Below are 20,677 nucleotides of genomic sequence, written 5' to 3'. Positions count from 1 at the left end.
ACATCCCAAACAGGAAGATAACTAATACACCTTTCATTTGTACCCCTGTGTCAGTGAGGGGACCCATATACAAATAGTACGGCCCTTCACCCCTGAGCCATGTCAGCCCCTGAATCCTGAGTTTTGAAATAATAGTTGAAGTCTCAGAAGTTCTGTGAATAGATGATTTTAAGAGTAGAGATCTTTATTCAGAAAGATAGGTGTACTCCCATAAGGAAAGAAGTGAATAGGGGTTTAAATAGTCACTCATAATTTAGAACTTTTAAAATTATTTAACAAAATACGTATCTATTGGTAACATTTGTAAATTTTTTATTACTTTAGTGTTTTGCATGTGTGTATGTGTACCACATACCTTTAGTGCCCACGGAAGCCAGAGATCTATCTGTCCAAGCCCCTGGACTTGGTGGACTCAGAGCTGTAGAGACAGTTGTGAGCTTCTGTGTGGGTTCTCAGAATTAAACCTGGTTCTATGGAAGAGTAGCTAGTACTTTTGACTTCCAAACAATCCTTTCAACCCCCTAATATTTAATTATTTAAAGATTTTTACATACAATGCATTTCGTATATAACTCCTCCAAGATCGCCCCTACCTATTCCATGGTCTCTCTCTCCAAAAAAAAGAGTAAAAATACCAAAAGTCTCACACACACACACAAAAAGAGTATTTGTGTAGGCCAACTGCCCCTTTGATGGTACTTGCCACTAGAGTAGTTGACATGCCCAGTGACAGTCCACTGGAGAAAACTCATTGTCCCTTTCCCAGAAAACGCCAATTATAGATAGCTTTTGGGAACAGGTAGGGCTTTGTTTCAACTTTCTCTTCTCGGTGCTGGAATTTTGTCTGCTTTTATTTTTGTGGATCTTGTGTGTGCTATCGGTCTCTGTAGTTCACATGTGCATCAGTTTTCTTTCTTTGGAGTCATCCACCACTCTTCCACTCTTTCCACCTCTTCCACATCGATTCGTAAGTCTTGAGGGAAGGGGGTTGATGGAGACATTCCATCAATGATGGAGGGCAAAGTGCACCAAAGTAACTCTGCGCACTGCTCAGTTATGAGTTTCTGTATTAATTACTACTCACTACATGAAGAAGCTTCTCTAATGAGGGACAATGCTCTGATCTATGAGTATAGCAATGTGTCATTAGGTGTCATCTTATTGCTCTGTTCCCTTAGCAGAATTTTAGTAGGCTTTCCCCTAGGCCTATGACCAATTTAGGCCCAGGTATTTTGCCACTTAAGCAGTGCCTGGCATGTCTTCTATCTCAAAGGTAACTGATTCCTTCCATAATACATGTGCCAAACGGTATATCTTGTAAGCTGGTCTTTGTTGTAGATTGTAGGGTTTGTTGTAGCTGGGTGATGCTGATGACCACTTTCCTTCTCCAATATGCAAAGTACCTTCTAGCACTATGAACAATAATAGTCAGTAGGGATGAAGCTTCTGGCTGGGCACCAGTGTGGGCCGATTCTGCTTCTGCCTCCTGTGAATTCAGGCACTGTAGCTCACCTGCCTGGAATGAAAGCAACAAGGTTTGTCCAGGCCGGGTAGGTTTGCAGGAACTCGGTTGGCTTGAATGCCAGGGAGAAAGAAACCTTTTCTGAGACAGTTTTCAGTGTTACGGCTTCTTTATTAGGGGTAATAAGGGCTATATCAACCTTGGGGGATGTGTACAGGGTTGGGGGGTGAATGTAATTCTTAGCTGGCGCTGAGGGGCCGGGAATGCTTCATTTGCATGAAGAGGAATTCCAGGTGCTTGCTGAACATGTCCTTGTAGGGAGAGAGGAAGTTAAACCTGTAATTTGGTCACAATGGTGGTGGAGGAGGGAGCTACAGGCCCTGAGCAGGGAGAGAGCAATGCTTACTCCTGCCAGTCTCCAGATGAGTTTTAGGAGTGTGGACATGTCTCAGCTTCACTGTTTTTCCAGGCCTGTTCCCCAAGTCACATGCTCCACACACCGGCTTATTTCTCTGATGACATAAGGAAGTTGTGTCTTCGGCAGCAGGGCCTTACCTTTCGGTTCTGATCAATAGCCAATAGCCTTGGCAACAGCCGGAGGTGTTTGGAAGACTGTTTATGGAACCCTTTGTCTAGCCCACTAGTGTTCTTAATCTTGTACTTACATAGTCATAGCTGGTTGGGTCTTTTGCGACCTGACTTCTAATGATAAGAAAGACCTGATGAGACTCATGTTCCCAACGGGCAAGCATAACCTACAAATATGCACAGCTTGGTTTTTTGGTTTTTTGGGGTTTTTTTCCGCCTAAAATTTTAAAATCGAGCCTTCGACATGATTTTCCAAGGACAGTGTCTATGACGTTTAGATCCCTAAACTTATCCTGCTTTGGATGAGCTTTGCTGACCGTTGACGCAATGACTCTTCTTCCCCGCCTCTGGCTCTTAGCGTCCACTTAGAAGCACAGCTGTAGCCTGGCTCTGCCTCTCTACTCCTCCCTGAGCCAAAAGAGTGAAAGAAAATCGGCATCTTTTCTTCTAGAAGGATTTGTTCTGCTCTCTTCATCCACTGAGGCAGAGTTTTGAAAGTAGCCCCCCCCCAAAAAAAGTAGCTCACAGTTGTGCCAGTGGATGACCAACTCCACCTCAAGGAAGCTGTAATTCAGAGCTGCAATCCTGTCCCTTGTCAACGGCTGTAATGGTGATGGTGATACAGTTATTTAGAAAATTAACAGAAAGGTGATGTTGTTTGGGCCTCCTCAAATCGCAATATAACACTTGCTTTGTTGCGGGGGGGAATAAAATTCTGACAAAAAAGGAAATTCTCTCAATATAAAAATTTTAGGTGCTACATAACAGAGCATTTTAAGCTTTTTATGGTTTGCTTGCTTTTGATTAATAGACTAGTAATTTGACTTTTATCCGGTATCACGCTGAGACAGGCCACACAGCGCCTTAGAAAGATTCCCAGATAAATAGCATGTAGTCGTAAAGTGTCAGCAAATAGGATGTTATAATTCAAAGCAAGATACCCACAAATTAAACCTGTAACCTACACAAATAGAACTTCATGAGGTAATTAAATAACACAAGTGAAGATATGACTATAGAAAGATATGATATGCTAATATAAACGCTATTCACGTAGCCACACATTAGCATGTGTCTGTAATCCCAAGTGTTGAAAAGTAGAGATAAGAAAAAACACCATGTATTTGAAGTTGATATATATACATACATTATATATGTATAATATATTATACATTATATATGTGTATACATTATATATTGTATATATATTGTATATATATACATACATACATATATATATATATATATATATATATATATATATATATATATATATATATAATGTGTGTATATATATCAAGCTCTGGAGGCTAGCCAGAACTACATAACAAGACTCTAAAACAAACACTAAAGAGGTAGCTGACACTGAGGGGCAAAGACAAACATTGCCCACCACAAGAGCTCTATTCATTGCTTTAGCTCTGATCTGCTGTTCCAGGGATCTGAGAAAGTCAGAGTCTTTCTAAACAGCCACAACAGTTCCCCTCTACAAGTGGCCAGAAGACGTCCCAGACCAGTGTTGCCTCCCAGACATGGACAGCAGCCAGGTTTGTTGGTGCGGCTAGATCAGAGGCTATCAATCGGAAATGGTGTCTGGCCCTTGATCACTGGCTTCCAGGAAGCCTTTTCTCAAGTAGCAGTTCTTCTCCTGTGCCATCCTGAGCTCGGTGCTGTCCACGGCCATCAGGCTCTTGTGTTTGACGGTTGCCTCCGTCATCTTCCTCTCATCCATGTGAGGTCCCATAAAGCTCTTGCTGCTCTCTCCGTCCCACTCTAGACATTAACTATGTTGCCCAGGTATTGGGATTACAGGTGTGAGTCACACATACGCCTTAGGACATTTTCATTTTGTGTAACTAGTGAAACTGATTTTGAACGTCTGAATGTTAAAGTGAACAAGAATGTAAGGAAAACCAGGAAAATATTCAAAAATAAACATAACAAATGGATTGTATACTGGGTGTGTAATCATGTTTGTTAAAACAAGACAGTACAGGGCTGGAGAGATGGCTCAGTGGTTAAGAGCACTGACTGCTCTTCCAGAGGTCCTGAGTTCAATTCCCAGCAACCACCTGGTGGCTCATAACCAACTATAGGGAGATCTGATGCCTTCTTCAGGCAGGTGGATGTATATGCAACAGAATGCTCACACATTAAATAAACAAAATTAAAAACAAAAACAAAAAACAAAATATCCCACAAGATAGTACAAATCATCAAACACGACCAGAATAAGATATGGAAATAATCCTTTATTGTTTACATACAGTGCATCTAGTTTAGCGGAAAAATAGCTCTTGCACTTAATAAAAATTTTCATCAACTCCAAAATAGTCTCTGCTCAGCAGACTCCGCTCCAAAGCAAGGATTCTGGACTTTGGCTGTTTTGAGCTTCAGCTACCATCTTGAACATGTAGCTTCCAAGATTTTCCCTGGGTACACCTCACATTCCACCTCACAAGAAGGCTGAAGATGGGCAGAGAGAGCCTTTACAAAGCTTGTATTACGCTCCTGGATCATCAGCTCCCAACTATGAGGAAAGATGTTGTGGTGGGTGCATGCCATAGTGTTAAGAATACTAAGGAAGTTGAAGCAAAGGATCCTTGAGTTCATTGGCCATCCTGGGCTACATAGAAGGACCCTGTCTCAAAAAAAAAAAAAAGTGAAAGGCTGGGGCTGGCGGGCTAGCTCAGCAGTCATGAGCACTGGTTGTTCTTCCTGAAGACTTGAGTTTGATTCCCAGCACCCACATGATGGTCCGCAGCCATCTGTAACTCAAGTTCATGGGATCGATATCTTGGCCTCTGCAGGCACCAGACACACACGTGGTACACATACATGCAGGCAAAATATCCATATATATAAGAGATTAAAAAAAAAAAGAGGACATGCTCATGAATTGGAAGAATTAGCATTATGGAAATGGCTAGTCTTCCAAAAAAACAATCTACAGATTAAATGCCATCCCATCAAAATTCCAGTGTCATTCTTCATAGAAGGAGGGGGTAAAAATCTTAAAAGTTAAATCAGAAAGCCAGGAAGAAGGACCAGCTGCTTAAAGGCTTTCTACCAAGCCTGACAACTTGCATTCAATCCTGACAGAAAAAGAACAATACCACAAGAATCACCATATCTGTGTCCACGTGACACCCCTGAGCCATAGTAGCAAATACAGTATACTATGGCACAGAGCAGATCAGCAGATCAGCGGGCCAGGAGAAAAGATACAGATATCAACCTGCACAGGTACAGCCACCTAAGTTTTGACACAGATGCCAGAAGTATACTGAAAGAAAAACCACCTCTTCAACAAACGGTGCTGGCAAAACTGGATATTCACACGGAGAATGAAAGTAGTAGATCACCTTGCCAAAAAGATCCAGCCCCAAGTGGAACAAAAAGCTCAACAGAACACATGAAACCATTAGAGAATTAACTATAGAAAACACTTCGAGATTTGGGCATAGGCTAGGACTCACTTAAACAGGGCTCCCGTCAGGCAGGAAAGAGTCCTAACCATTGACAAGTGGCATTTCATGAAACCAGAAAGCAAAAGGGGAAAGGAAACAGCTGAGTGAAGAGACAGCTTACGTCACGGGAGGAGAACTATGTTAAAAGTGCATCTGACAGGATTTATAGCTAGAATACACAAGAACTCAGCACACTAACGAGAAACCCAGCAACCTAATCAATAAGTGGGGGTCATGAACAAACAGTTCTCAAAAGGTAAGTACAAATGACCAATTTATGTATGAAAGGCATGTTTAACGTCACCAGATGTCAGAAGGATGAAAGTTACGCTACCTTTTTTTTTTTTTTTCATTTTCTGGTAAGGCGTAGATCACACAGTATCCCATTTTCAGTTCAAGAGCACAGACGGAGGAAACTACAGAATGTTACACCTAAGAGGAGACCTAGAAACTGTCTCCTCGACTCCCTCCTTTCCAGATGAAAAGACTGAGATCAAGGAAACCAGGACTTGCTCAAGGCCAAAGTCATTCGATAACAGATCTGACACTAACACCCGAGTCTCCAGAAACCCTCTCCAGAGCTCTGTGGTGATGTCTGGTCTGTTTAAAAGCAATCTCTCCAGCTGAGTGTGGTGCGGCCTGCCTGCAGTCAGTGCTGAGGAGGAGGTTGGATGAGTCTGAGGCGTCCTGAGCTACAGAGCAAGACTCCATCTCATGGTAACAGAGGAGGAGAGGGAGAGAGGGAGGGGGAAGGCAAAGAAGACCTTTCCATCTGCTAACAGCACTGTTTTGGAAACAAAATGTCCCGGTGTCCCCCAAACCCAGGAACACCCCATCTCACCTCAGTCAGAATGTCAGTCATTAAGAAAGAAGTCTCGTGGCCCACATCTATGAGCCTGGCTCTTGGGAGGCAAAGGCAGGAGGACTCAGGAGGTCATAACCAACCTCAGTTACATAGCAGGTTTGAATCCACACTCGGCTTCTGATGCCTTATACCAAAGTGGAAAAAAAAAGAGCATCAGACATCAACCTGATGGATGTAAAAGTGGACACAAAAGTGTAATTCTCTCCGTAGCAGTTTAGGAAGATAAAGAGGCTCCACACTATCATGTCAACATCACAGACAGTGTCAAATCAAAGAGGAAACCTCAGACTGGCAAAGAGGCCACTCGCTGCAAATGTGATACGATTCTAAACCTTGGCTCTATGTTCAAAAGAGGTGACAAACACAGGCACAGACCATGGAATTCCTCATAGGTAACCTTAAAAGATGACTTGGAGCTGAGAACCTGGGTTCCTGCTCTGTCACTTGGAAGGTGGAGACAGGTCAGAGAGCTCCTCGGTAAAGTTCTTGCCTTGCAGACATGAGGACCTGTGTTCTCAGAACCTGCGTGGAAACACAGGCATGGTGACAGTTTGTAATCCTAGGGCTGGAGAGTGAGAGAGAGAGAGGCAGAGAGCCTGCAAGCCTCCGTGGCAGGTTCCAGACCTGGGAAAGGTAAATGGCACCTGAGGGACAACAATGGAAGTCCTCTACTTTCCTCATATACACACACACACACACACACACACACACACACACACACACACAAAGGGTTAGAAATATAACTCAGTGGTAGAGCACTTGTAAGGTACAGGGCTCAGTCCCCCATAATGCAAAATATATAATACATAATACATACAAACATACATAATACATACATACATACATACATACATACATACATACATACATACATACATACAGCTAGGGAGATGATTCAATTTGTAAAGCCCTTGCCACACAGATAATGGGAACCCAAGCTTGGAGCCCCATAATTCACATAAATAACAGATGGGTGTGGCAGCCCATCTGTGGTTCCTAACCACAGGAAGTAAAGGTCTGGAATCCCCAAGGGAATAGATTACCCAAATGGCAAGCTCTGGTTTCCATGAGAGACCCTGTCCTGTAGCTTCATGCTTGATATCAGGGGGCTTGGACGGCTCTGCCTTTCCAGCTTTGCTCCCTGCAACACAGTTCTCGTTCAGGCTGGTTCCATTCCTTGTATGCCGCTCTCATTGGCAGATATCCAACAGCTCTGGCACCTCTACATCTCGGGATCCCTAGTGCAATTCAGACTTCACTTTCACAGTGTCACTCAATGGCCTTTCAAGACCTCCATGTAGGAATTTCCCTGCCACGCACCTGGCCTCAGAGGCTGTCCTTAACTTCATAGGAAAATGTTCAACTCCTTTCCTCACATAAGCCATCATAACTTTAAAGCCAGAACCACATGGACACACTGCCAAGTTTGACTACCTGCTGTGGATAGATCCCTTTCGGAATGGTATTTAGTCTATACTATTGTGTGTTACAAGTATATGATTTCACTTTGATTTTACGGGACGTGAGGGGATACGATTAGGAGATTGCCTTAAGTCAGAAGAAACTTTTAAACTAATGTGACTGTGAGAGACTGTAGGAACTTTTGAAGTTGAACCAATACCTTTTACATTATGATATGGTCATGAGCCTATGGTAGCCAGGGAGTAGAATGTGATGGTTTAAATGAGAATGGCCCCCATAGGTCCATATATTTGAATACTGGCCCCCAGTTGGTGGAAATGTTTAGGGAGGACTGGGAGGTGTGGCCTTGGAAGAAGCATGTCACTGGGATTGGATGTTGAGGTTTCAAAGACTTCTGCAATTCCCAGTGTTTACTCACACTCCCTACAACCCCCAGCTTCATGGTTGTGGATCAGGATGTGAGCTCTCAGCTATTCCTTTAGTCTGCCATCACGGGCTCTAACCCTCTGAAACCATTAGCCAAATTAAATGTTTTCCTTTAGAAGTTGCCTTAATAATGGAGTTTTATCACAGAAATACCTGCCTCAGCATATAATGTGGAGAATGATTGAGGAAGACACACACATATTCACAAACACACACACAAACTCACACACACTCACACTTACTCATACTCACTCACATACACAAAAACACACACTCACATACATACATATGCACAAACTTACACACAAAAAATACACACACACACATACATAGGCACAAACTTACACACAAAAAATACACACACACACTCCTATGCATACACAAACTCACACACACACACTCACACACACACACAAACTTACAGATACATGTATACATACACACACACACACATTTCCACATGCATACAACATACACAAACCATAATCACAGATATATGTTTTTAAAAAGTAGTAGCCACAGCATAATAACACCAGAACTCAAGGTATAATCTAAAGACTGCTGTTCGTTCAAATGTGTTCTAAGGAGCTTCTGTTAGAGGCATCTCAGAGCTATGGCTCATCAGCCAGCAGTGGGTGCAGCTCAACCCACTGGCTGTGCTGGCTGCATCATCTGGAGTCCTTTTTAGGACCGCTCCTTAGATGAAGTTAGGTTTCCTGACTTAAACCATGGAATATCACTTCAGGACAAGTCAGTGCAAAGCAAAGCTGTGGTTCATTAACAAAACTGCAGTTTATTTCTTACCTGCCTCCCCTTCTCGTTTGGCCTTGTCCCATGCAGCACCAACTGTTCTTGAACTCCTGCCTCGTCTCCTCAGGATGGGCCTTAAGACTACACAGCACCGCCACACTCAGCTCTGCCGAAAGGTTTTGGGAGCCAAGTCCTATGATCCCAGCACTGAGGAGACTGAGGCAGGAAGATTGTCCAGGGTGGCAAAGGCCATGGTGAACTACATAGCAAGCATCTGACCAGACTGGACTACATAGTGAGACCTTGCCTTAAAAGAACAGGAAGGAAAGAAGAGAGGGAGGAAGGAAGGAAAGAAGGTTTAGATTTAAGCAGGGGCATTAAGAAAGCAGAAGAGAAACCACACTAGGAAAGGACATTAGAACACACCCTAACTTGGGCTTTGGTTCTTCAAGGGAACATAGCATTCTTAAGGATAGCTATATATACAGGTTTTGGTGACTATCCAAGTTGCATGGTTCAAAGCCTTTAAAAGATTAAGTAAGAACATTCTGTTATATTTATTTATATCTAAGGAGCTTGTCTTTAATGAGTCATGGGCTCATGGTAGTTCTTAGATATTCAGTCCAGGATAACAGTCTGATCAGATAAGACAGTCACAAAAGGAGCCTGATAAGGTAAAAACAACCACGATATCTGTGATATTTTAGAAAGGCAGAGGAACACTAAGGAAAACCCCAGGACTTCATCCTGTTGGTTTTCCTTGGATGTTTTATTAGCATACACTGGGGACATCCAGAAAAAAAAGGACGTTGTGTTTTATAAATGTTAACAGAGGAGGACCCTGCTGGTCATCCACCATGTGAAGGGCACCCAGGAGCAAGCCACTCGACTCTAGGGGATGTGAACAGGAAACGTGAGTATGTGGGAAAGCAATGTTTTTGCTGGGAGACCCTGGGTTTGCTCTCCAGCACCAATAAGCAAATGTCTAGTGAATGCGGTGTAGCCACACTGCCCTGGCTGGCCGATGGCGGGACAAAGCGAGTCTTCGCCTGCCGCCAGTGAAGAATCAAGACTCAACAGAGACCTGCTTTATCCCTCTCTTTCCGTAACCCCTTTAGGAGTTACCTTTTTTTTTTTTTTTAAGTTCTTGTGAGTTTAATTCTGACTAATGCGTAAATAAAACCACGTCCCTAGTAAACAAGACCCTCTATGTAACTTGAGAGATAGAGGCAGGAGAGTCACCTCTATCTACACCATGCACCTCAGCCACAGAGGATCAAATCTCAAAACGAAACAAAAAGTACACGTTTTCTATCTTAGCAAGCAGTATTTGGTCTCATATGTCCACTTTGTTGTTGTTGTGGTGGTGGTGGTGGTGGTGATGGTTGTAGGGTTTTTGTTGTTGCTGTGGTTGTTGTTGTTGGTTTTGGGTTGTGTTTCTTGTGGGGGTTTGGGTTGATTTGTTTGTTGTTTTTTTTTTTTTAATCTTTTTTTTTTTTTTTTGGTTCTTTTTTTTCGGAGCTGGGGACCGAACCCAGGGCCTTGCGCTTCCTAGGTAAGCGCTCTACCACTGAGCTAAATCCCCAGCCCCTGTTTGTTGTTTTTTGACTTGGGTTTTTGTTGTTGGTTTGGTTTGGTTTGGTTTGGTTTGGTTTGGTTTGGTTCAGTTTGGTTTTTCAAGATAACGTTGCTTTGTGTAGTCCTGGCTATCCTGGGACTCTGAAGACCAGGCTGACTTTGAACTCAGAGATCCACCTGCCTCTGCCTCCTGAGTGCTGGGATCAAAGGCGTCCACTGCCACTGACCCGCAAGCATTGTTTTTCTATTTAGTGAGTGTTTCAGTTTAGATTAATCATGTGTATTTGGGGGTATTTGGGGGAATTCTAAACACTTAGTAAACACTTTTAGACACTGACAGAGACGTATCTTTTTCTGTCCATTAGTCCTAAGTTACAAACAAGAGCAAAGAAAGTCAGACTTACTGGCTACCATTTGATTAAAATACAAGTAGCATATCTTCTCCCAGAAAAAAAAAATTAATAGATTCTGCGGAAAGCAAAATAACGCGGTTTGCCCCAAAGAGGATATGTTAGTTTATCAGACCTATGAATAGGTGTGTCACATGGCTGAGGAGGCTGGGGTTGCAGGTAGAGAACTGAGATGGGCGTGCATCCTGGCTCACTGTGATGGCCCAGTGTAACCAGAGGGTCCTTGTAAATGGATGAGGACACAGTGTTAGAACAATGCACCCTGAGGAAGATCCTAGTCCCCACCACTGCCCTGAAAACATGAGGGTGCCACCAGACAATACAGGCTACCTCTACAGGTGCAAAATTCAAAGAACATTCTCTGGGCTTTTAGAAGGAAAGGGGGACCTGCTGATACTTTAATTTTAGCCCGCTGAGATCTATTTCAAATGCATGATTCAAATGCAGGATTATGAAACCGCCCGTGTTGTCTTTAAGCTACCAAGCCTGCGATAATTTATTGCAGCAATGTGGAGGCTCAGCAAATGACCTGCAAAGCACAGCATTTCAGCACGCCGAGTGCTTTGAACGAAGGGAAATTGGAAAGCCTAAGAAGCTGCCAGAGAATGAAGGCCCCTGGGATGTTGTTTTCTTCCCTGGTGGTGCAGGGAGAAGCTTTGCTCTGCAGTTCCCTTATCTAGCGATACCCAGGCCCAACAACAACAAAAAAGCCACACAGTTACCTTCAATCCTCTTACTGAAATTTCATTAACCAAAGAAGATTAAATTCATCAGAGGAAGAGACTGAAAAAAAAAAAAAATCAAATACCACACGTGGAGCCCAGTGAACTTTGACCCAAGCCGCTGTCTGTTTTGTGGGCCGTTCAAGTCTCTTTTTAAAAATGCGCTACCCACTCTGGATCGTCTAGCGCCCTCTACCGCCTTCCCTCAATTCTTTTCTCCCCTAGAAAGCCAGCTACATCGATGTATGGATCTTACGGAGTTGTTAGGCACTCACCTTCCTGCAAAGCCCTGGCGTCTGAAAGTACACACACCTTTTTCTTTAATCTGTTGCTACTTGTTCAGCCAATGAGAAGACTCAGACCCTAGAGAAGTAGGAGAGAGTCCCTCTGCCTTTAAGCAGCCATCGCAAACTAACCCAGTATCTTCGTCATTTGTTATGTAATTGAGGAGTTTGGACACGAGATGGCAGTAGGCTACCAGAATCATGCTATGTTGTAAGAGGGGATTGGGCATGAGGAAAAGAGGTTCCTAATGAAAATTTGACTCTTCCTCCAATTCACCCTTCAGATCTCTTCAGTGCTGTTGGTCACTCTCTAACTCGGTCTAGATGAAGTTTCCTTTTTATTTTATTTTATTTTTTAGGAAATAAGCCTCTTCAGGGCTAATGGATTGAACCTAGGGCTTTGCACATGCTAAGAAAGGGCTCTACCACTAAGCCACATCCCTAATTTTTGCGGAAGGGTTTCTATATAACCCATTTAGCCATTGATCTCTGGGATGCTAAAACCCAGAATTATCATCCTTCGGTCTCTACTTCCCCAATAGCTGGCTTACTGACCTGAACACCAATTCCATCTTGAATTCACTCTGAAGCTCCAGTTGCCTCCAACTTGAGATCCCCCAGTCTCCACCTCCTGAGGGCTGGACTTATAGGCTTGCACCACTTGACACATCACTCATCCTGAAGCACTTTAGAGCAGATTTGGGGGGGGGTGTTATTGCTTTATATCCAATGATGAATTGTGGGTGACTGAAGTCACACGAATATGTGTCACAGCAGTAGAACGTTCTGTTTCTTTTTTTTTTTTTTTTTTTTTTGGTTCTTTTTTTTCGGAGCTGGGGACCGAACCCGGGGCCTTGCGCTTCCTAGGCAAGCGCTCTACCACTGAGCTAAATCCCCAACCCCGAACGTTCTGTTTCTAGTGCCTTGAGCCCTGATGGCAGCCCATAGCAGATGCCCAATGAATAATTGAGTAGAAGAACATCTTGTGCCCGGTGTGCACGTATAAAGTATTGGTCAGTTCTCTTTTCACACTAACCTGGGCAATCTGGAACGTGAAGTGAAATCCTTTTTCCAGGATTTTCAAACGTAGCACTCACCATTCACAGAGCGCTTGTTCATTGAAATGGGCTTGCAGTGCCGTCTTGGTGCTAGAAACAAAACAGCCATTTCTTGTTCTGCAGAGCCCACTGTGCCCTCTGCTCAGGTGTATCCAATTGTAGTGCAGCAGCCTCCAAGGTTTCTAGTCACCTCATCTCATGTGAGAGTCATTTGCAGGGATCACGTGGTCAGCACAATCAACAGTGGCCCAGAAGTCAAACACCTGGGGACATAAAGGACTCTGCATTGTTCACTGCCACCTGTGCATACTTCGGTACGCATACTAGCTGCTTCCTGGGGGTGAGAGGTACAGGTACCTCTGAGACCCTCTCCTATCACCTGGCAAGCCCTCTATGTTAAAGGAGAAAGCATCCTCTTGGGAAACCCTTAGCAAATGGAGCACCTCTTTTTTCTATTTTTCATAGGTCTAAACTGGAACTCTCTATAATAAAAGAAAGATGAACAGGAGAAAACCAGACATGCTTATTAACATAAATTCCTCATACCTCAAGTATATGTGGAAGAAAACAAGTCTCTAGAGTAGATCTTTTTTTAAACAAATTTTAAAAAAAGCATTTAAACATCAGGCCTAAACATTATCAGACTTTGAGACAAAGGCTCATTTACAGGATGACCCAGTTAAGACGGCATGGCCTGGAAAAGCATCCTAGAGTAGATGTAAGTTGTTATGTGAGTTTTTCCCTCACTGTGAGGGGTCAAGCCCAGGCCTTACATATGCTGGGTGAACCTTTCCCCATGCTCATCCTCCAACCCCACTACCCCCTACTCCAAGTCCCCATCCTCCTTTCTTCCAGTTACACAGAAGACACCTTACAAATGATATTTCTTTTAGAAACGTAAATTTCTCTTACATATGGGTCGGTCTTTGTGTTAAGGAAGGCAAACCTAAGTTAACCTTCTAGCTTCTCTGCCTTTCAGTGACTTAAAAGTCCCTAAGTGGCTCAGCAGTTAAGAGCACTGACTGTTCTTCCAGAGGTCCTGAGTTCAAATCCCAGCAACCACATGGTGGCTCACAACCATCTGTAATGGGATCTGATGCCCTCTTCTGGTGTGTCTCAAGACAGCTATAGTATGCTCATATAAATAAATAGTTAAAAAAAAAAAAAAGTCCCTAAGTCTGGAGCTCAACAGGGCAGCACATGGCTAGTCTCCCACCAACTTTATTGTAAGTGAAGCTAACAGGTACCCAACTTGGTTTCCAGGACATGAGTACTGTTGTTACTAGGGACCCTAACTTCCCTTGTGCCTGCAGATTCTGAAGGGTTACCAGAACAAGGTGAGCCTTGGCATCACTGTCTTCATATGATGTCTGTCACCTTCGCTGCTGTTGTCTTTCATGAGAATCTCTTTAGTTCTGCACACAAAGGTGGATGATTTGATACATGTTTTGTTCAGAACTATAAAGCATAATCAGCATAGACTTGCCTAGTCTCTCCCTCACCAGGTTTCCTTAAAGGTTTAAGAAACCTATCAGGCTCCTTCTCCAAAAACCAGCCACGTGACTATATTATATTCTGAGTCTCCAGACCCCCTATAAACTCCGATTCTTGTGTAAAGTGATAGAGGATTATAACTTCCCAACGATTGTGGTGGTGCATGACTGAAATCCCAACACTTGGAAGGGGGAGACAGAAGATTAAGAAGGCGTTCAAGGCCATCCATGTTCAGCTACATATTGAGTTCAAGGCTAGCCTAGGACAGAGGAGTCCCTGTCCCAAGAAACTGAAAAAGAAAATTCAATCTCCGATAGAGAAGGCATGTGTTATCCTTTTATGTATTTGCAAGACTCAGCCAATAATACAAGCAATGTAAACACTTCTGGAAAGAGGGAAAGGAAGGAGGATTAAGGGTTCAGATTGACGCCAGATATGCTGATCACTTCGAAGTGATAGCAGCCAAGGCTTTCTCTGAAGTTCCCATAACTAAGTGACGTTCTTCCAGGAGGGATGCACTTATCATGAGCCCCGCCCCCCGTGACGTCGTTTGCTGAAGAAAACTGTCACAGGAAAGGTGACATACATTCTATTACATGAATATCCTTGTTTTTATGTCGTGTTGTGTTGTTGCTATTGCTGCTGCGTTTGAGATGAGGCAATGTGTGGCCTAGGCCCGTCTCAAATTTGCAATATAGTCAAGTCTAGTCTTGGATTTGGAGCAGGTCTGCTTCAGTCTCCTAACTGCTAGGGTGACAGGTGAGGGTCAACTGCTTACCTACCACACAGGAGACTGTGGTGCCTGCCTTAAAGAAAGTCAGATCACTCTTTTGAAGGAAACAAGTTGCCTTCAAATCCCTTCCTTATCTTTTGAAAAGTAAAACCACATTGCTTTTGGATCTCCTCCCAGGTTTTATTCCAAGGGTTTGCAGACAGAACCCGTGTGGCAGCCTGTCTGCTAGATAGATGTATGTGCCTTGCCTCACTATTAGAGCACGGGGATTTCTCTGGAAGTCCCAGAACCCCTGTTCTTTGCTGGTACCGTTTCCTCCGAGAAACCCCTCCTTTTTTTTTTTTTTTTTTTTTTTTTTTTTTTTTTTTTTCTGCAGTGCAAAGCATGATTTAAGCTCCAATCACCTGGCCTTTGGGGTTTCATATTTTGTGTGACTCTGGTGTGTGAGTACATAAACACGTTTGTATGCCTGTTCATACCCACAGGCTCTATTCTCAAAACTTTAGAGAGCAGAATGCAAGTTCTTGTCATTCCTGCAGAAGGGCGGGGCTCTCTTATCATTGGTCTCCTATGTCAGATGTGAGAATAACTATTGCTGAGGTCTTCATACCTAAATATGCATGCTTGTATATGTTTAATCCAGAAAAAGAAAGAAAGAAAGAAAAATAAAAGAGGTTACTTTTTTTTTCCGGTAGAATTTCTGTCTGCAAACCCTTGGAATAAAAACTATGAGATCCAAAAGCAATGTGTTTTTACTTTCTAAAAGATAAGGAAGGGATTTGAAGGCAACTTGTAATTTTTTCCTTCGAAAGAGAGTGATTTGCCACTCTTTAATTTGATAAAATTCTTTATGCTTCAAACACAGACTCGGGCTTTAAATATTAACATACTTCAGAAAGTGGAAATGAAATCATCAGGCTTTCATGAATTAATTATCACAGTTTTAAAACTCTAATTTTACAAAAGTATATCACAAAGTGAAAACTGGCTTTTCCAAATCTTCTCTGCCTTTTGGTATTAAATTCATGATTACATACATTTTTATTTATGTTAAAGTGCGTGACAATGTATACTTGGAATGTTCCTATTTCCTGGTGCTATACAATTCCAACTATACATTTTTCTTTGCATTTACTCGCATAATTATAATAATTAGTGGGCTAATTTGTTGGTAGAGCATTTGCCCAGTATTCAAAAGGCCCTGGGTTCTATCCCCAGGACTGCAAGAACAGCAATAATGATAAACAACTTTTTAATTTTTATTAAGTGGTATACTTGAACACTGAAAGATCAAACATTGATATGTGTGTGTTTTGCAAATAACCCCCAACTGTACCTTCTAGCCCCTCTCATTTACCAACACAATTTCCTTCTTTCTTTTTTTTTTTTTTTTTTCTTTTTTTCGGAGCTGGGGACCGAACCCAGGGCCTTGTGCTTGCTAGGCAAGTGCTCTACCACTGAGCTAAATCCCCAACCCCAATTTCCTTCTTTCTTTCTGCTAGTCTGGCTGGCTGGCTTGCTTTCTTCGAGTCTTTCTGACTTTCTCTTTTCTTCATTTTTAAAAAAGCTGCTTTCACTACTTGTACTCTGTTATTTCCTTATAATACCTAGAAATTGTATATCTCTCTTCTGTAGTTTTGTTTTGTTTTTATTTTGTATTTTGGTTTCTTTGAAAGAAACCAAAGCCTCACCCTGAAGCCTCGTCTGGCTTGGAACTCACTGGTCTAGCCTGGTTGCAGACTGAGGCAGTCTTCCTCCCTCAGCCTCCCACATGAGTGTCCATGCTTGGCATCAGCCCCTTTATTTGGTAGCAAAAGTGGCCAAATATGGATTCCTAATTAAAAACTCATCTTCTCATGGAAATGTGTAACTACAGCTCCATTATTTTCTACCTTCCGTTTGAGAAATTTAATGTTAATTGGCTTTTTGGTTTGGTTTTGATTGTTATTTGGTTGCCTATAAGTTAATTCCCATTGTGTAAGTGCCCGATAAGACAAGAAGAGGATGTCCGATCCCCTGCAGCTGGAGTTACAGGCAGTTGTAAGCTACCCCATGTGGGTGCTGGGAACTGAACTCAGGGCTTCTGGAAAAGTAGCAAGCGCTGTTAACTGCTGAGCCGTCTCTCAAACTATTGAACATTCATTATAAAACTACCATCTTGATTTGTATTATGGGTAAAATATTCTCCCCTACTTCTCCGAAAATAGTAACAGTTATGGTCTTTCTGATTTTCTTCTCTCTATCATGTGATCTTTCTATGGGTTTCTTTGTTAAAAATAAACAAACAGCCACAAACCTAGTTTGGTTTGGCTCGGCAGATAAAGGTCCTAAGCCTGCAGATCCAAGTTCGATCTCTGAGATCCCCATGGTAGAAAGAAATAACCAATTTCTTCAGGTAGTTCTCTGACCTCCCTAGGCACACACACACACACACACACACACACACACACACACACACACACTCACACAAGTAAACGTAAAAGCAAAACATTTACTTTCTGGAATATAATGTATATACGATGAAAAGTATGCCCACTTAAAATTTTCATCCTCTCCTTTGAACTGATCTAAGTGTCTAAAGACAGGTCTGCTCTGTTCCAGGGGCTGCAGCCCTGACTTCTAGTGTTCTAGAATCCAGGGGAATTAGAAAGCTAAGCTGCAGTGCTCAGATCACTTAACTCCCTGTGCTCTTCAGCGGTTGCAGAGCAGAGGTGAAGCTGGGACAGCCTTATGCACACCCATGGCCTTGAAAGCCTCAGGGTACTATTTTGAGACAGCAAAGAAAGAACTGAGAGGACTCTCTGGGGACCGGACAGCTTTTATTACTCACCGAAGCCTCTGCCCAAGCCAACGGCCCACGTGGTACCTATAAGCGGCAGAAGTATTTATACAAATGCTGAACTGAGAGAAACAGAGTCCTAGAGCTCAAGGCAGCCCTCACCTCTAACGGGAGCCGCCTGCTGGTCCACTCCACCTTAGCTTTGTTCACGGTCTTCGAAGGAAGAGAACAGCCAGGAGCCCTCCTCCCACACGGGTAGGTAGAATCCACACAACGTCTGCAAGGACAAGTTCTTGGTGGCCACCTCAGACACTGACGCTGAAATGTTTCTCAGAGATTCGCCCCCCCTCCATTTTCCTTTCTCTTTTCTTGTTTTCCTCTCTCCCATCTTTCTTTCCTTCCCTTCCTCTCTCCCTTCCTTCTCCTTTCCTTTTCCTTCTTCATCACGGTCTCTGCTGTAAGTAAAGATGCCCTAGAACTCTAGACACCCCAGCTTCCCAAGGGCCCGGGTACAGACACGAGCTGCCACACCAAGTTATCAGTTACTCAGATTGCCTAAACACGTTTCTGTCTTTTCAGCCCAACTTCTGAGTCTTTGGGGTTTTGCAGTAGAAGGCAGGCTACCCGCCTCTCTCCTTTGCTCTCTGCCAATTTGGAATTTGTGTTCTCGGGTCCATTAACTCATTCGCCACTTTCCCCTCTCCTTCCCAGGGTCCTGACATATTTACTGCTATTATTTTCCTACCAGGCCATTTTTGTTTGCTTTTGCTTTTTCTACAAGACAGTCTCACTCTGTAGCATAGGCTAACAGACAGTGAGGCAATCTTTCTGCCTCGGTCTTCCAAGAGGTAGTGTTAGTGCATGAGCCCTCAGACTGGACTCTGGATGCTCGTCATGGGTTTCCCCCTTCATGAGACTTTTATTTTGGGTTGGAACTACAGCTCAGAGGTAGAGCGCATACCTAGCATGGGCAAGCATTGGCAGCATGGCAAAAGTAACGATAACTTTTATTGTTAGTTCGTTAATTGTCACAATTGTACCAGACTAAAGGAAAAACTTCGTAAGATGCATATGTTTGTTCTCCACTCTTTGTAACTTTCCTAAAGTTACATAAATCATGATTTTTAGATAATTCATTTTAAAAAGAAAACCTGGATTATTTATCCCTTAGTTAATTATTGCTTATTATAGTTTTATCCAATAGTAATAATTTTATAGTCTTGGAATCTGTAAGGACTGGTGCTTGCATGCAGTCCTTCCTCAAGATGGTGTTGGTGAGTCTGAGCCCTTTGCAATTCTGTCGATTCTATGAAACATCTTTTTTTTTTTCCCATGGCCTAAATTACTCTGTTGAGTTTGGGTTGACTTTGCCTTTCTAGATTTATTGGAAGGAGTTGAAATCTTTGAGATATTGAGCCCTCTCTCTAGGAATACAGTGTAACTTTATGAAGTGGGTTTGGTCTGGCTTCAGTTTCTGTGCAACTCTATTAAGGAGTCTAGACAGGTGGTTGTCAAATCCTACATGTGCAGGACTCCAGAGGCCAAGGCAGGAAGACGGTGAATTCAAGGGTGGACTGTGCTATACCCTGAGATCCTTTTCTTAAAGAAATGAAAACCAAGAGGAAGAAAGAGTCTGTTCTCTTGGATCTGGGCTGACTTTGCTGTTTGCTTTATTTAACAGGATGTGACAGAAGTGAGTTTTGCTGGTCCCAGAGCTTGAAGTGACATCATTTCTGTCTTTAATCTCTTGGCTGCCTGCCTTCAGAGTGCCATACCATGCTGAAGTCTCAAACAAAAAGCCCGTCTGAAAAAGAGAAGCCCAGCCCAGCCTGATAGCCTTGTCAGATCAGCACTAGCCGATTGACTCATCAGATGAATGCGTCTACGTCAATGAACCCAGCTGAAAGGCAGAGGGCTGCACGGACTGCGCATAGAATTGTAGAACATGATAAACTGCTTTTGCTTTCAGCAGTTGCCTCCCATGGTATTCTACACTACAACAAAGACTGGCTGAAAGAGAAACTGACAGCTCGTAGAGAAGAGGTTCTCAACCCTCCTGAGCCTGCAACCCTTTAATACAGTTCCTCCGTCGTGATGATGCCCCCAACCATAAAATTACTTTTATTGCTACTTCATAATCATATCTATACTGTTGTTATGACTTGTAATATAAATAGTTTTAGAGCTGCCATTTCATGATTGTGATTTTGCTACTGATATGGATCGTGATATAAATAGTTTTGGAGATAGATATTTGCCAAAGGGGTCATGACCCACAGGTTGAGAACCACTGTGGTACAGGGATGCTGCTACAGTGAAATTCAGTGCATGAAGCACTGGCTTTGGGTCTGGGTATTAGATGCTAAAGAACAGAAGGAGACTTGGGGGAGGTTAGTGAAGCACTGAGGAAGATACTGTAGTGGTCTAGGAAAAGAACAACTGATGCCTTACGTGAGTGAAAATCAACAAAACCTTTGCTTGGGGTGCCTAGGAAGACAATGTGTTGATTCTTACTTGAATATCCCTGTTGGGAGAAAAGATTTCTTCCCTGGCACTAAGGATCATGCCTAAGAGTCCTATGACCAAAGGACGCACGCTAGTATGCTTTGATGTTTGTCTCCTTCCAAATTCACATT

The 20,677-nt window shown here is 42.9% G+C and overlaps 1 long non-coding RNA gene across 1 annotated transcript; it reads left to right on the top strand.

Moving 5' to 3' along the window:
* The first annotated feature begins 18,174 nt into the window (after positions 1 to 18,174).
* LOC100909396 (uncharacterized) lies at positions 18,175 to 20,232 on the top strand. The gene is made up of 2 exons (XR_015671178.1): positions 18,175 to 18,296; positions 19,723 to 20,232. It is a non-coding gene; the product is annotated as an uncharacterized LOC100909396 (long non-coding RNA).
* The last annotated feature ends 445 nt before the right edge of the window (positions 20,233 to 20,677 follow it).

Source organism: Rattus norvegicus, chromosome 2 (genome assembly GCF_021556685.1).
Source record: "Rattus norvegicus strain SHRSP/BbbUtx chromosome 2, alternate assembly SHRSP_T2T, whole genome shotgun sequence".
NCBI lineage: Eukaryota > Metazoa > Chordata > Mammalia > Rodentia > Muridae > Rattus > Rattus norvegicus.
Note: the sequence above shows the minus strand (reverse complement) of the source record. Positions and strands in the feature narration are given on the sequence as shown.